Source organism: Spermophilus citellus (genome assembly GCF_964194105.1).
Source record: "Spermophilus citellus genome assembly, chromosome: X".
In the NCBI taxonomy this organism is placed as follows: Eukaryota; Metazoa; Chordata; class Mammalia; order Rodentia; family Sciuridae; genus Spermophilus; species Spermophilus citellus.
The window spans coordinates 42,652,029-42,669,065 of NC_138190.1; the positions used below are offsets into that span (position 1 = coordinate 42,652,029).

The 17,037-nt window shown below is 40.8% G+C and overlaps 2 pseudogenes across 2 annotated transcripts; one reads left to right on the plus strand and one right to left on the minus strand.

Annotated features, from left to right (window-relative positions):
* Window positions 1–2,787: 2,787 nt before the first annotated feature.
* On the minus strand, window positions 2,788–4,618 carry LOC308638931 (serine/threonine-protein kinase Nek2-like; annotated as a pseudogene). The gene is made up of 4 exons (XR_014024281.1): window positions 3,962–4,618; window positions 3,574–3,906; window positions 3,153–3,409; window positions 2,788–3,080 (listed from the first exon to the last, which is right to left on the minus strand). The product of XR_014024281.1 is annotated as a serine/threonine-protein kinase Nek2-like (transcript).
* A 6,162-nt stretch (window positions 4,619–10,780) lies between these two features.
* On the plus strand, window positions 10,781–12,871 carry LOC308639407 (NFATC2-interacting protein-like; annotated as a pseudogene). The gene is made up of 3 exons: window positions 10,781–10,794; window positions 11,915–12,098; window positions 12,600–12,871. The product of its transcript is annotated as an NFATC2-interacting protein-like (transcript).
* Window positions 12,872–17,037: the final 4,166 nt, after the last annotated feature.

The following is a 17,037-nucleotide window of genomic DNA, read 5'->3' on the forward strand; positions in this document are numbered from 1 at the left end:
ATAATATTGGGTCATTAATGTTTTGTAGATTTTGGCATACAGATTTTTCATTTCCTTGGTTCAGTTTATTCCTAAGTATTTTATCCTTTCTGATGCTATTATAGATAGCAGTAATTTCTTAATTTTGTTTTAAATTTCTTAAATTTGTTCTTAAGGCATAGAAATGCAAGTGATTTTTTTAAATTTTTTTTTCTGTTGCACATGGACACAATGCCTTTATTTTGTTTATTTATTTTTATGTGGTGCTTAGGTTTGAACCCAGTGCCTCACACATGCTAGGCAACTGCTCTACCACTGAGCCATAACCCCAGCCCAACAAGTGATTTTTTAATGTTGATTTTGTAGGACTTTTTTTTGGTACCGGGTATTGACTTCAGGGACACTGGACCACTGAGCCACATCCCCAGCCCTATTTTGTATTTTATTTAGAGACAGGGTCTCACTGACTTGCTAAGCACCTCGCCATTGCTGAGGCTGGTTTTGAACTTGCACTCCTCCTGCCTCAGCCTCCCAAGCTGCTGGAATTACAGGTGTGTGCCACCACGCCCAGCTCATAGGACTTTTTAAAAAAAAATACTTCTTAGTTGTAAATGGATCTTTTATTTTGTTTATATGTGGTGCTGAGGATTGAACCCAGGGCCTCACACGTGCCAGGCAAATGCTTTATTACTGAGCCACAACTCCAGCCCTCATAGGACTTTTTAAATGGACTTTTGTTTTTTGTGATATGGGAAATTGAACCCAGGGTCTCATACATCCTAGTCAAGTGTTCTACACTGAGCTACAGCCTCAGCCCTATTTTGTAGGATCTTAAAGTGTTCCCTGCATTTTCATGTTCATTGCATCATTATTTATAATAATCTATATATGGGGGGGGAGAAACTCTGATGGCCATCAAAAGATGCATGAATAAAGAAAATGTGGACACATACAACAATTCCAACCTTTCCATACCATTCAACCTTTAAAAGGAATGAAATCCGGCACTGTGATGGGTCACTTTTGTGACATTTGCAAGGCCTTGGGTTCTGTCACCAACACTGCAGAAAAAAAGGAAGAAAAAGAAGGAAACCTTACAATTTGTGACAACGTGGGTGATCCCTAACACTGCAAAAATAAAATAAAATAAATAAAGGCAAGAGGGTTTATTTTGTCTTGTGATTTTTTTTTTTAGTTTCATTTTTTTTTTCAGTACTGAGGATTGATCCCAGGGGTCTTCTATTACTGAGCTACACTCCATGTTCTTTTTATTTTTAATTTTTAGACAGGGTCTTGTTAAGCTTCCCAAACTGGCCTCAAACTTGCAATCCTCCTGCCTCAGCCTCCTGAGTTGCTGGGATTAGAGATGTGTACCACTACACCTGGGTTGTCTCATGGTTTTGGAGAGCTCAATTCATGGTCACTTGGTCCTGCTGTTTTGGACCTATGGCAAAACAGTGCATCATAGTGGGAACACAGGGAAGAGGAAACTGATCATTGGTGACCAGGAAACAGAGACAGGAAGGTGCTGGGGTCCCAGTGTCCACTTCAAGGGCATGCCCCAATGACTTAACTCTCACTAGGCCCCCAGCCAGAGGGTCATAGTTTTGTCTCTAATGAGTACCCTGAATAGACAGGATAAATTAGGAGTATAAGCCCAATGTCTAAGTAAGTAGCAACAATTATCCTAGTGTGGCATAGTCTGGGTTAACAGTATATGTCTTGGGGCTGGGATGTAGCTTGATGTAGACCACCTGCCTAGTATGTGTGAGGCCCTGGGTTCCATCTCCAGCACCACCAACAACAACACCCCCCCAAAAAAAAAACATATGTATCATTTATTACATCATGAAAAAGCTAATCTGTATCCCTCATGGAGGGCAGATGTCTTAAGTGGAAATAAACAATAGCAGCAAAACAGGCTGGAAGGTCTCTGAAGATAACAAAGCACCACAACATTGCAGCGTATTCCTACTAGGTAAGGTATTGTTGATGGGGTTGCAAAGACCTAAAAGAAGCAGTTTTCTTTTTTTTTATTTTTTTTTAAGAAAACTAAAGAATTGTTTTATTAGTGGGATAGAGGTGGACAAACAACAGCCAGCTCATATGCTATTAAATAGAATAAAAAGGAATAAAAGATTGCAGACATCACAGTGATGAATTTCCACAGACAATAGATTTACACCACATGGAATATTTATATACAAGATGTCTTGATATTAGTGACCAATTTATATTCAATCTCTTTTTCTAAGTTCAAGAACGTTCAAAACCTCAGACTTTAAATTTAAAACTATACATGACAATTGTAAGCACACACCCCTCATTTAAAACTTCTTAATAACTACTATTCCTGAGTAAAGACCTTTTTCCCCCTTAACATTATTGTTTTCCCCAAGATCTCAAAGGTCACATCTCATAGGGCATTATGTAAAATTGTGGATGTGTAACCGACGTGATTCTGCAATCTGCATTTGGGGTAAAATTGGGGGTTCATAACCCACTTCAATCTAACGTATGAAATATGATATGTCAAGAGCTTTGTAATGTTGTGAACAACCAATAAAAAAAAAAAAAAACAAAGGTCACATCTCATACTCCTAGAAGTATTCACACACAGGATTAAAAGCCCAACCAAGAAAGTATCATTTCTATAAAGTTGTTCCTAAGAGAAAAAATAAAATAAAAATAAAGACATAGACATCTTATACATTTGTTGCTGAAAAACAGCCATATTAATTCCAAAATACCATGCTTACTATACAAAAAGGCATGGCTCATGGAACCAAGTATATCAAGCTACAGCAGTTGAATATCAATCTTTAAAGGGTTGGCTCTATTAAGTACTGCACACAGCTTTGTCTCTCTGCCAGGTTAGCGCATGCCCAGGATCTGTCTGCTTTTTAGTTGGTAATTTTTTTCAATATCTGACAGAGCTTGAGCCCGCAGCTGGGCAGCATGAAGCCTTTTCTTCAGATCCTTGTACTTGGATTTGGAGGTGAGCTGACTCTCCGAATTCTCACTTCTCATGATGTTCTCTTTACTTTCTCCACTGAAATGAACTTTCTTCTTAATTATTGAGGATGGGAAGTCAAGAAGTTCTTGAGGGTATCACTGATGTGCACATCGTCATTTGTAGCACCAACTTCTGCACACCGAGCTGACTCTCATACCTGGAGTACTCGCCAGAGAGAGGAACTTCTGCTCCTTCAGCAAGCTGTAGTTCTTCACCAGATTTTCTGCTCTAGCCAGTTTGTCCTCTGCTAGTCTCTCCCAAACACAAAGTTCACGTTCCTTCTGCTCCAGCCTTTCCTCTCTGGCTTTGAGGGCTCGCTCTCGCTCCTGTAACTGTATTTCTTTTAGTTTCAGCTCATTCAGCACAGGAATAGACTCCTGTGACTTTTCAGGCTCTCCTAATCGTTGCCCTCTCCTTTCAAGATGTCTTCTTTGGGCTGGGGATGTGGCTCAAGCGGTAGCGCGCTCGCCTGGCATGCGTGCGGCCCGGGTTCGATCCTCAGCACCACATACCAACAAAGATGTTGTGTCGGCCAAATACTAAAAAAATAAATATTAAAAATTCTCTCTCTCTCTCACTCTCTCTTAAAAAAAAAAAAAAGGTGTCTTCTTTGTTCTTCTGCAACCAAGTCTGCTATCAAAGGGTTCTCAAGAATTTCTTCCACAGAAAGGATGGTAATCCTTTAAATTTAACATCCTCGTAATAATGTCATTCAATTCATCAGAATAACGATATGGAATTCTCCTGAATTTGCCTTCTCTGATCTTCCCGGCTAGTTCTTTTTGGTTGAAAGCAGTAAATGGAGGCATTAATGCACACAATTCATACAGCAAACAACCCAGTGACCATATATCTGATCTCTCATTATAGGACATGCGATTCATTTGTTCAAGGATATGCATACAGTGCTCCTTTGGAAATACAATATCCATCAATAGAGGCAATGGATAAAGTAAAGTGATAGACTTCAGGAGACATGTAATAAGGTGTACCAACAAATGTTTTTGCAAAACTCGTATCATGGTTTAATATTCTAGCTAGCCCAAAATCTCCAAGTTTGACGTTTTGCTTGCCATCCAGGAAAACATTGGCTGGTTTCAGATCCCGATGTAACACAGTATGACCACCTTCACTTCTTCTGTGACACTCCTTCAGGGCTAGAGTCAACTGAGCCATCAGTCGAAGAACAAAATCTTCATCTAAGTATTGTCTTTCCTTGGTTCCCTTTGTAATCGCACTAGCCAGGTCCCCTCCTTCACAGTATTCCATTACAATGTACAGCGTTGTATTGGTTCTGTCAATAATTCAATCATAATAGCGGACAATGTTTGGATGTTTCAGTTCACGAAGCAAATTCACTTCAGAAACAAGCATCTGTTTCTCAGCTTCTGTCATAGAGCCATAGTCAAGTTCTTTCCAAACTAATATCTTGCCGTCGCTCTTCCTCCGGATCTTTTGGCAGCGGCCATAGGAGCCCGTGCCGATGGTGTACAGCACTTCGTAGTCCTCCACCCGGGACGGCATGGCCAGGCCGCCGCCGGACTCGCGCTGACCCGGCAGGTCGCGCCACAGTCACGGCTGCCCAGAGTCCCGGAAAGGGAACCGACCCGCCACCCAGGCCGCGGGCAGCGTTTAAGAAGCAGTTTTCGAGGCCAAGGTCCAGTTTTCAGAAGATCAAGGTTTGGTAGCAATAAGTTTTTGAGGGAAATGGAAGTGCCAGAAAGGATTTCTGGGAAAAAAGTTACTAAGGAATTTATTTTATTTCTATATTAAATTTAAAAACAAATTTAGTTGTAGATGGACACAATACTTTTATTTCATTTATGTATTTTTATATGGTACTGATGATCAAACCCAGTGCCTCACACATGCTAGGCAAGCACTCCACCACTAAGCCAAAACCCCAGCCACTCTATATTAAGTTTTGAGATAAAGCCTCACTATGTTGCCCAGGCTGGCCTAGAACTGCTGGCCTCAAGTGGTCCTTCTGCCCCAGCCTCTGGAGTAGCTGGTACTACAGGCACAGATCATTATGCCCAACATCTGAGGTATTTAAAAGAACAGCTATTATATTTTTGTCACTTTCAGGTGTGTGTGTGTGTGTGTGTGTGTGTGTGTGTGTGTGTGTGTGTGAGAGAGAGAGAGAGAGAGAGAGAGAGAGAGAGAGAGAGATTGATTCACTAATCAAATTCAGAGCAGCCATAGTATGCAGTCATGGTAAGAGAAAACACTCAAGAAAGTTTTTCCCCCTCAAGTGACACATAGTAATAGGGTGCCTGCAACTCAGGAGCCTGAGGCAGGAGGATCGCTAGATCCAGGCCAGCCTCAGCAACTTAGTGAGAGATCCTGTCTCAAAAAAAATTAAAAAAAAAAATTTAGGGCTGGGGATATAGCTCAGTTGGTGGAGTGCTTGCCTTGCATGCATAAGGCCCTGGGTTGGATCCCCAGCACCACAAAAGAAAAAAATTAAAAAGGCTGAGGATGTAGCTCAGTGGTAGAGTGCCCCTGAGTTCAATCCCCAGTACCCCCCCCCCAAAAAAAAAGTAATAGGGTGAAAACCGAGATAGTTCAGTTGGTTACTAGGGGGTTCAGTTGGTTACTAGAGGGTGTCAGGGTATACTAATTCATAATGGATTAAAAGGGGCTGAAGAACCAGAACATCAATCTTTTTCTGTTGTTTTGGGCAGAATCTGCCCATCTCTGCAGTTATCAGCTTCTGGAGAATTTCTAAGTATCCTCAGTTTAAGACTTGTTCATAGTCTTTTCTATTTTGATTCAAGAGCAGATTCTTTTCCCTTTGATTATGCAGGGTGTGTTTATGTGGGGTATTTTAGAAATGCAACTTGAAACCTAGGAGGATTTTGGAAACATCATATGAATCTCCAGGTAAGTGTTAAGTGGAATTGGGTTGTAATGCTGTAGAAGCTATAATTCAAAGGGAAATTCCAAAACCCATGGTGGGGGGGGTCAGTTTTACAGAGTAGCAAGGGGAGGTCTCTGGAAGGGTTAAATCTTATTGTCATCCAGGCTAAGAGCAACATTCTTTGTCTCTGGAAGTTGGCAGCTAGCTTGCTTTTCCTTTCTTCTTTTCTTTCCCTTTCTTTTATTTTCTTTCCCTTTCTTTCCAAGGGATTGAAGCCAGGGGCACTCATCAACTGAGACACAACCCCAGCCCTTTTTTTTTCTTTTTGTATTTCATTTAGAGACAGGGTCTCACTGAATGGCTTAGGCCCTTGCTAAATTGCTGAGGCTGGCTTTAAACTCCCGATCCTCCTGGATCTTCCTGAGCCACTGGGATTACAAGCGTACACCACTGCATCTGGCTGGAATTTTGCAGGTTTCTGAGAAGTTTATTTTATTTTATTTATTTATTTTTATTGGTTGACTGATGCTAAGGATTAAACCCAGGAGTGCTCTACCACTGAGCTCCATTGCTAGCCCTTTAAAATTATATATATATATATATATATATATATATATATATATATATATATATATTTGTAAATGGACACAGTATCTTTATTTATTTATTTTTATGTGGTACTGAGGATAGAACCCAGTGCCTCATGCATGCAAGGCAAGTGCTTTACCACTGAGCTATAACCCCAATTCCCCCTTTCTACTTTTTTTGAGACAGGGTGGTACTAAGTTGCTTAGGCTGGCCTGGAACTTTTGATCCTCCTTCCTCAGCCTACCAAATGGCTGAGATTACAAGAGTGAACCACCATGCCCAGCAATTTTTAGTTTTACTTTATCATTATTTAAAAAAATTGTTTGGGCTGGGCATAGAGCTCAGTTAGTAGAGTTCTTGCCTTGCATGTACAAGACCCTGGGTTCAATCTCCAGCACCACAAAAAAATTGTTTATTTAAAAATATTGTAAAATATACATACCACAAAAGTTACTATTGAAAACATTCTGAGGACACAGAATAAAAAACAAACTTAGTTTCTCCTATACTCTCACGGAAAACTTGTGAACAAATATATGTGAGATTTTCCATACACACCAAACACGTAAGCAATTCGGCCAAGAGTCCAGGTGGGTGTTCTCTAAATTCAATTCCATTCTCACACTGTCTCCCTGGAGATAGGATCAGGATCTTGCTGGTTGTGAGCTCAGCTCCCCAAGACTGCTTCCCACTTCCTATGCCAAAATCACAAGGTCTGGGTTGTTTTACCTGAGCTTCCTGTTTTTGTTTTTGTTTGGAGTGGGGAGAGTGGAACCTAGGACCTTGTGCATGCCTGGCAAGCATTTTACCTAGGGCTACTGGCCCTATAAATCAGGGTTCCTAGGACCTCCTCCTTTGGTTCAATTAATAGGCTAGAGCAACTAACAGAACTCAAAGAAATACTTTACTTAGGCTTACCCTTTTATTATAAAAAATATTACAAAGGACACTGATTAAGAACAGATGAAGAGGACTGGAGTGTGGCTCAGTGGTAGAGCACTTGCCTAGCCCCTGTGAGGCCCTGGGTTCAATCCTCAGTACCACATAAAAATAAATAAATAAAATAAAGGTATTATGTTCATACAACTAAAAAAGAATTTTCAAAAAAGAACAGGTGAGGGCTGAGGTTGTAGCTCAGTGGCAGAACACTTGCCTCGCATGTGTGAGGCACTGGGTTTGATTCTCAGCACCACATATAAATAAGAACAAAATAAAGGTCCATCAGCAACTTTTTTTTTTTAAAGAACAACAGGGACTGGGGCTATAGCTCAGTGGTAGAGCGCTTGCCTCACACATGTGGGGCACTGGGTTCGATCCTCAGCACTGCATAAAAATAAATAAAGATATTGTGTCCATCTACAACTAAAAAATAAAAAAGAACAACAACAATAAAAAGAACATGGGGCCCACCATAGAGCATCTCAGTTTCCATGCCCTCTCCAGAAGCGTTTCTCTCTAGAAACCTCCTCTGTTTGCTATCCAGAGATTTCCGCATCCAGTTATTTTAGGTTTTTATGGAGGTTTCATTATAAGACATTGATTTATTAAATTGTTAGCCACTGATGACTAAGTTAACCTTCATCCCCCACCCCCTTCCTGGAGGTTGGGGGTAGGGCTAAAACTCCCAATCCTCTAATCCTGCCTTGGTGTTTCCTGTCACCAGCCCCCATTCTGAAGCTACTTAGGGGTGGCAGGCCAGCAGTCCAGTCATTAACATATAAAAAGATACCTATCATTTTGAATATTCCAGGGATTTTAGGAGTTGTATGTCAAGCAATGGGACAAAGACCAAATACAAATTTTGGAAAAAATCACAATTTTTAAGTATAGCAGTTCAGCAGCATTAAGAACATTTATGTTGTTAGGCAATCTACACCACCATCCATCTCCAGAACTCTTTGTTAATTTGTTTGTTGTGGTGCTGGGGGCGGAACCCAGGGCCTGGTGCATGCTATGCAGGAGCTTTGCCACTGAGCTGCACCCACAGCTTCTCAGAACTCTTTTATTTTGCAAAACAAAATCCTCCATACCCATTAAACAACTCCTCATTCCTTCCTCCCCCAACCCCAGGAAGCACCACTCTACTTTGTCTCTGTGAATTTAACTACACTAAATACCTCATTTTAAGTGGAATCACCCAGGATTTGTGTTTCTGTCACTGTCTTATTTTCATTTAGCTTAATGTCTTCAAGGCTTGTCGTGTTGTAGCATATGTGAGATTTTCCTTCCTTTTAAGGCCAAGTAATATCCCATTGTGTGAATATAACACATTTTGCTTATTTGCTCATACTTCACTGGACAAAGATTCCTCTACCTTTTGGCTTTTGTGAATGATGATGCTATAAAAGGGGCATACAAATATCTCTTTATGGAGGCTGGGGATGTAGCTCAGTGGTAGAGGGCTTGCTTACTGTGCACTAGGTCCTGCCTGGGTTCTATCCCTGGCCATTAAATAAGTAAATAGTATGTACTTATATATTTATATTTATATAACTTCTATAAATATATATGTACATATATAATTTCTCTGCTTTTGATTATTTGGGGTATTTACTGTTGGAACTCAGAAAAATACCCCCCCAAACTGGTGCTTGAACTGCTGGGGCCTTTAGAACCCAACTTCCTATCCGGGTCCCTCTGACCTTTCCAGGTTTTTACTGGGAAATTCTGCTCCCAGGGAACAAACGGGCTTCCTGAAAATTTCCCTTGTCTGTTTAAAGTCTGGACCCCCAAGGAAGAAAACAATTAGCTCTGGTCCCTTGCCTGAGTTTTCATTCACTGAACTCATTTCACAGGAAAAGAGACTAAAATCTGTCAATACACCAGTATAGTCTTTTGTCACACGCCATTGTCCTTGATTTGGATCCTATAAAGAATCATTTTGATCTTATAGAGAATCATTTACAAACCATTGTCCCTTCTGTGGGCCAAACAGACTTTGTTCCTGGCCATTGTAGGTTCTGAAAACCCATTGAAGTACCCTAAAAATCATTTACAGTTCCCCTGACATTCCCTATTCCTCCCTCCCCTATAGAAAAAGAGCTATATAGGTCTGAATAATTTTGACTCATCATGTAATCACTCTTGTGATTTTCCCCACACTGTGATTTTTCTCTTTTTGCACATTAATAAATCTGCATGCCCTTTTCTCCTATTTGATTTTTGTCTGTTTATTTCAGTGAACCTTCAAAGAGCAGAGGGGACATTTCCTATCACTGATAGACCCAACCTGATTTTCTCTCAAAATTGGGAGCCATCTCGCCACAAAGCCATGAAAAGATAATTTCGGCTTTACTATAAATTACTGCAAATTCTGAACCTGCTTGGAATGCCTGCCCGTGCCTTGAACTCACCCATGCCTGGCTCTCTGACCAGATAGCAGCCCTCTCTGAAACTTTAGTGACACCTCATAAATATTGGCCTTCCCTGGCCAGACAACGACCCTCTCTGAGGCTCTAATGGTCCTCATAAATTCTGATGTTGGGGCCAGCAAAAAAAAAAAAAAAAAAAAAAATGTAAACTACCATTCGTGTGATGCTCGTCAGAGTTCTGTTATCTGTAACCCCTCTTTGTGTATCTTTCTGGGCTATAAAGCTGGGCTGCAGGAAAGCGGCTGCTGCTGTCTTATTCCCGCCGTTTTGGGAGGGAGAGGAAGCCCAGCCGGTCGAAATAAAAAGCTTGCTTTAATTCGATTTTAATTGGAGTCAGTGGTCTTTTCTTGCGTCCTGGTCTAACATCACCTTGACAACACTCAGCAGTGGAACTGATGGATCATATTAGAGTTTTTTTTTTTTTTTTTTTAATAGGCACTACCTATCACACAATTCAAATAAGGATAGCTGAAGGAGCCTCTGGCAGGTCTGTTAAGCAGTGGAAAGCTTTCTAACACAGGTAAGCAATCACAGTGCTCTCTTTGTTCAGGTAATTCTGATGGGGGAGGGGGTGGTCAGAGCATTGGTGCAATGTGGAATGATGTGTGAAGGGAATCCAACAATAATTCATACGCTATGCCTTGGATACAGGGTATAATGAAAAACTAAGCAATAAATCTCAAATGATGCCCATGTGATTTAGTCCATTGTCCTAATACTTATTTTTTTTTTAAGAGAGTGAGAGAGAGAGAGAATTTTTAATATTTATTTTTTAGTTCTCGGTGGACACAACATCTTTGTTGGTTTGTGGTGCTGAGGATCGAACCCGGGCCGCACGCATGCCAGGCGAGCGCGCTACCGCTTGAGCCACATCCCCAGCCCCCCTAATACTTATTTAAACTTAAAACAAACAGGTTTCTGGAATGCTGGAAACAAATATTTTTGCAGACAGTTCTTCTAGCAATGTTTGTGGTATTGTACTATGATTATGCTTCTTTATTTTATTTTTTGGTTCTGGGAATTGAATTCAGGGACACTTAACCACTAAGCCACATCCTTAGGCTTTTTTATTTTTTATTTAGAGACAGGGTCTCACTAAGTTGCTTAAAGCCTCACCAAATTGTTAAGGCTGTGTTTAACTTGTGAACATCCTGCCTCAGCCTCTGAGCTACTGAGCTTACAGGCCTGAGCCACCACACCCAGCTATGCTTGTTTTAAACACAAAAAGATCATAATCAGGCTGGGTGGGTTAGTGGCACATGCCTGTAATCCTAGCGGCTCTGGAGGCTGAGGCAGGAAGATCATGAATTCAAAGCCAGCCTCAGCAAAAGTGAGGTGCTAAGCAACTCAGTGACACCCTGTATATAAATAAAATACAAAATAGGGCTGGGTATATGGCTCAGTGATTTCAATCCTTGGTACCCCAAAATAAATAAATTAATTTAATTAAATTTAAAAGTTCATGCTCTGGGGGCTGAGGATATAGTTCAGTTGGTTGAGTGCTTGCCTCACATGCACAAAGTCCTGGGTTCAATACCCAGCACCGCACACACACACACACACACAAAAAGTCTATACATGTATGAAGACACGAATTGGTGTGAACATACTTTATATACAACTAGAGATATGAAAATTTGTGCTCTATATGTGTAATAAGAAGTGTAATACATTCTGCTGTCATTTATTTAAAAAGTCAATTAAAAAAATTTAAAAAAGTTTCATAATCTGGCTGGGCTCAGCGGAGGAGCACTCGCCTGGCATGTGCAAGGCCCTGAGTTTGATCCTCAACACCACATAAAAATAAATAAATATAGGTATTATGCCCAACTATAACTAAAAAAAAGATAATCTTTAAAAAAAGTTCATAATCTTTAAGATATAGTTATGAAGCTGGTTTTGGCTCTCAGTGGTAAAGTGCTTAGCACTTGCCTAATATATGAAAGACCATGGGTTCCATCCTCAGCACCAAAAAACAAAGAAGGGGAAAAAAGGTGGGGGAGGGGGAACGATACTCATCCGGGAAGATAACAATTTATTTTGTAGTAAAAATATCCAGGACTAGTAAGTTTGCCCAGTAAAAGGCTTGCAAAGCAGCTTCCACCTCATCCCAGATCATGTGTCCCTCCTGAAACTTTGCCCTTCAGGGGCTGAGGAAGAGGCAGATGTAGCAGATGCTAGCAGTCCCCACCCTGAGGATCCCTCACATCCAGGCTCTCCCTGGAAGAAGAAGCTGAGGAGTAAGGATGAGAAAGAAGAGAAGAAAAAGGTGTTTGAGGAAGTAAACAAGCACCTCCAAGATCTCTCATCCTCTCTGAGCCCCAAGCAGCACCAGGGCCAAGGCCACCAGAGCCAAGATGATGAGGTGGTCATAGTGGAGGGGCCTGTGCTTCCAGAGAGCCCCTGGCTCTTCCCATTCAAAATCTGGTCGGGGGTGGGGGGCTGGGGTTGTGGCTCAGTGGCAGAGTGCTTGCCTCACACCTGTGAGGCACTGTGTTCGATCCTCAGCACCACATAAAGATAGATAAACAAAATAAAAAATATTTTTTAAAGTTTATTTTTTTTGAGAGAGAGAGAGAGAGAGAGAATTTTTTATTTAATATTTAGTTTTTAGTTTTTGGCGGACACAACATCTTTGCCTGTATGTGGTGCTGAGGATCGAACCCGGGCCGCACGCATGCCAGGCGAGCATGCTACCGCTTGAGCCACATCTCCAGCCCAATAAAAAATATTTTTTTAAAAAATCCGGTGCCTGGCTGACCTGATCAGATTTGCATATCAGAATGACTGTGTGGTACTAGCAGGTTCTTCAGAGGCCACAGAGACATCCCAACAGCTCTGTCTCAGGGTGCAGAGGAAAGAGAAACACCAGATGCTGGAGATCGCCTTGTCTCAAGATTCTCCTCTCAAGACCCTCATGTTACACTATGAGGAGGCCATGGACTCTCTGGACACAAGCTATCTTTCTTCTTTGATGGGACAAAGCTTTCAGGCAAGGAGCTGCCAGCTGATTTGGGCATGGAATCTGGGGACCTCATTGAGGTCTGGGGTTGAAACCCTGTTTGGATGCCTAGCCAAGACTTGGGGACAACATTTCCTGCTTTTTTTTTTTTTTTTTGCCCTATCAGGGTTAGCAGAAGCTGAGATAAAACTTATTTTTAAGTTGAGGCAAAACCAGAGAGTGATGTTTGACTCCATCTTCTGTTGACCCTGGTCTCAAGCTATTAGCTGCTTGGTTAGTTGTGTAGAGGTTGTTACTGCCCTGGGTGTCCTGTGGCTCAATGATAGGTCCTGCTGAATTTTGCAGCCCCCCAGGACATGGAGAAGGTGTCTCCCCATTCCCACCCTCTCACTTTCATCGCCTGTCTCTTACTCAAGATGTCCTGTGAACTCTTGCTCATATTCAAAAGTGAGTTGAAATAAATGAGGGTTGGCTTATAGGTTTCCAGGCCTGGGACATGAGGCCTTACATCACATCAAGAACCAACAGTGGCCTTATCCTCATTTGGGTGCTGGGAATGCAGTCTTTTTTTTTTTTTTTTTAAAGAGAGTGAGAGAGAGAGAGAGAGAGAGAGAGAGAGAGAGAGAGAGAGAGAATTTTTAATATTTATTTTTTAGTTATCGGCAGACACAACATCTTTGTATGTGGTGCTGAGGATCGAACCCGGGCCGCACGCATGCCAGGCGAGCGCGCTACCGCTTGAGCCACATCCCCAGCCCTGGGAATGCAGTTTGCTGGAGGCACATTCTCTGGAATGGCTCTGTGGTGGGAAGGGAACTAAATGAGCAAGTGCCTCTGGGCTGCAGCTTAAGCCTTGGCACACAAGGGGAACACTCTCAAAGAATGAAGGTACTATACTAGAGTCTCATCCATGGCATCACCTCTCCCCAGGACCCTTTAGAGCCACCTTTCTGGTACATACTTCCTGGTGCACACATTCAAGGCATAACTGAACACAGCCATTTTGTTTGGCATTTTGGGATTACGGTCCCATGCAAGATTCTCTGGTTTTGTGGTGTTTTTGCCTTTCTTCACACCATCCTGTCCCATTGGCACCCTGTTTGTTTATTGTATATCTTTGAATATCAGTGTGTCCTTATAAGATACAGTGTTTTAGGAGTGAATATGCTTTTACTTTATGTGTGAGATTGTTGTGCAATAGATTTCACTCAATATATGTGAAGCTGTAGCCCTCTGCTCATTCTAGATCTGTCGTTGCTCTAAACTGCCACATGGTACCCCATAGTGGCATAGACTGCATTTTACTCACACATTGCCATAAGTGGTGGACACCTGGGTGTCCCCAACTCCTCGGCACCATATTCCAGGCCACAATAAATATCCTTTTCAGTGTCCCTTCTGTGCTTGTGTGAACAGTTCTCTAGCATACATACCCAGGATGGGATTGCGGGTCACACAGGTTAATTTCTCTGGCTTTCCAGATTTTTCTTTAGAATCGAGAGTGACTCTCCCACTTGAGGCTTCCTTCCTCTTCATCCTTAGGAGCACTTGGTACTGCCCAACTTTCTGATTTTTGCGTCTGTCCAAGGGGCATTTGTGTTTAATGTATTCCCATTTGATCACAAATAATTTGGGGGATTTTGTCGTATGCCTATCAGCCTTGCTGGTTGCTCTACGAACTGTTCCTTTTCCCACAGGGCTTCCATTTTGTGTGTTGTGTTTGTTTGTTTTGAGTAGTCCCTTATATATTTCTGGGCAATTGTAAATATCTCGGAATGGCACTTATTGAATCTAGGGGATCCTTCACCAAACAGACATTCTTAAGTTTAAGGTAGATAAATTATTATGTTATGAAGTTTGCTGCTTTTTGATTTATTTAAAATACTTAAGGGGCTGGGGTTATGGCTCAGAGGTACAGCACTTGCCTACCATGTGTGAGGCTCTGGGTTCGATCCTCAGCAGCACATAAAAATAAAATAAAGATATTGTGTTGACCTATAACTAAAAAATAAATATTAAAAAATAAAATAAAATACTTAAGGGGCTGGAGTAGTAGCTCAGTTGGTAGAGTGCTTGTCTTGCAGGCACAAGGCCCTGGGTTCGATCCCCAGTACCACAAAAATAAATAAATAGGGGGATGTGGCTCAAGCGGTAGCATGCTCGCCTGGCATGCATGCGGCCCGGGTTCGATCCTCAGCACCACATACAAACAAAAATGTTGTGTTCGCCGAGAACTAAAAAATAAATATTAAAAAATTCTCTCTCTCTCTCTCTCTCTCTCTCTCTCTCTCTCTCTCTCCCCCACTCTCTCTCTCTTTATTAAAAAATAAATAAATAAATAAAATTAGTTAAGATATTTTCATTTTCTTATGTTAGCTCATTTCTTTTCCTTTCACATTGAGGCCGCTGACTTCAGCTTGGTTCAGCTAGGACACTCTGGTATACTGGCTGGCCACTGTTCTGAGTGGTCAAGTGCTGGTTCTTACTGGTTAATGCCAGGCTCTACTAGTTGGTAATGATTGAACATCACCTTTAAACTATTTGATATGTACCTTTGTATGTGAGACCAAGTTTTATTTTTTATCATATAATGAGCCATTTTTCTCAGCTTTGTCTACTAAAAAAGCCATTACTAGGACTTGGGATATAGCTCAGTTGGTAGAATGCTTGCCTTGTATGCACAAGGCTCTGGGTTTGATCCCCAGCACCCCCCCACACACACACACAAAAAGAGCTATTAACCTTTCACTGATATGTGGTGTATTTTTTTCAAAAGTATGTCAGCTCCTTAAAAATGTTTTAGTTGGAATGTGGCGTTCCTTTGAATTTTATAACATGTAAATAATCCATGATATGTTATAGCTCTCCATTTTTTGCAGAAATTTTGTATCCATTAATGTTTTAACATATTAAAATTATGTATTTCTGGGCTGGGGTTGTGGCTCAATGGTAGGTAGAGTGTTTGCCTAGCATGTGTCTAGCACTGGGTTCAATTCTCAGCATCACATATAAATAAATTTCAAAAAATCCATTGACAACTAAAAAAAATATATTTTTAAAAAATCTAAATTCTAACTTTACTCCATTGTACAATTATTTACATTATTTATCATAATAACTTTTAGTAGAGATTATTTTTTTCAGTGCTGGGAATTGAACCAGAGATTTGTACATCCCAAGCAAGAGCTCTGCCCCAGTAGAGAATTTATTAACATAATTGCAAATGAAGTTAGTGATACATATAAATATAAACATACACATAGGTAACAAATCTAAAAGTTATGACTACACTTTCAAAACATGAGCCCAGTGGGATGGCCCACATCTGTAATTCCAGTGACTCTGGAGGCTGAAGTGGGAGGATTACAAAATTGCTAGCCCTGGGCACATTAGTGAGGCTTTGTCTCAAAAGAAAAAAATAAAAAGGACTAGTAGAGTACCCTGGGTTCCATCCCCAGTACCACAAACAACAAGAAAATACTTAATGTTAAAGAGTCTAGTTTCATGCGAAAAGATCTTCTTTGACCTTAGAATTAAGGACTTCCTTTTTTATTTCATCATGCTTCTAATGAAGGATATCTTTTTTCTTTTCTTTTCTTTCTTTTTTTTTTTTTTTGGTACCAAGGATTGCACTCAGGGACACTCAAAAAAAGGGGATGAGGATATGGTTTAGTGGTTAAGTGCCCCTGAGTTCAATCTCCTGTACAAAAGAAAGAAAGAAAGGTGGTTATGTTCCCTCTGAAAGGAAATGGGAGAAATTTTGGTTGCAGGAAAATAAAATTTAACTAAACATATACAAAAGGGTTCCCATATTTTTCTTATTGATTTCTGAAAGTACAAAGCTTTTATAATCTGTTTTTTTAACCTCTTGTCATTTCAGACATAAGCATATGTCATTTACCATCTTGGTATGTCTGTGAACTTACTGTATGAGATCTTTTCGTTAAACAGAAGTCATAATTTTTTGTTTGTTTTTAGGTGCATAATAGGAACAAAAAACAGAAATCATGAATTTTTTGCAATATTGGCAATTGAATAGAGAGTCCTCCTGTATGCTAGGTAAGTAAGCACTCTATCAATGTTCCCAGCCCAGAAATCATAAATTTTGATGCATTGTCACCCACATTCTTTTTTTTTTTTTTTGGTACCAGGAATTGAACTCAGGGGCACTCAACCACTGAGCCACATCCCCATCCCTATTTTGTACTTTATTTAGAGACAGGGCCTCACTGCTTAGCACCTCACCATTGCTGAGGCT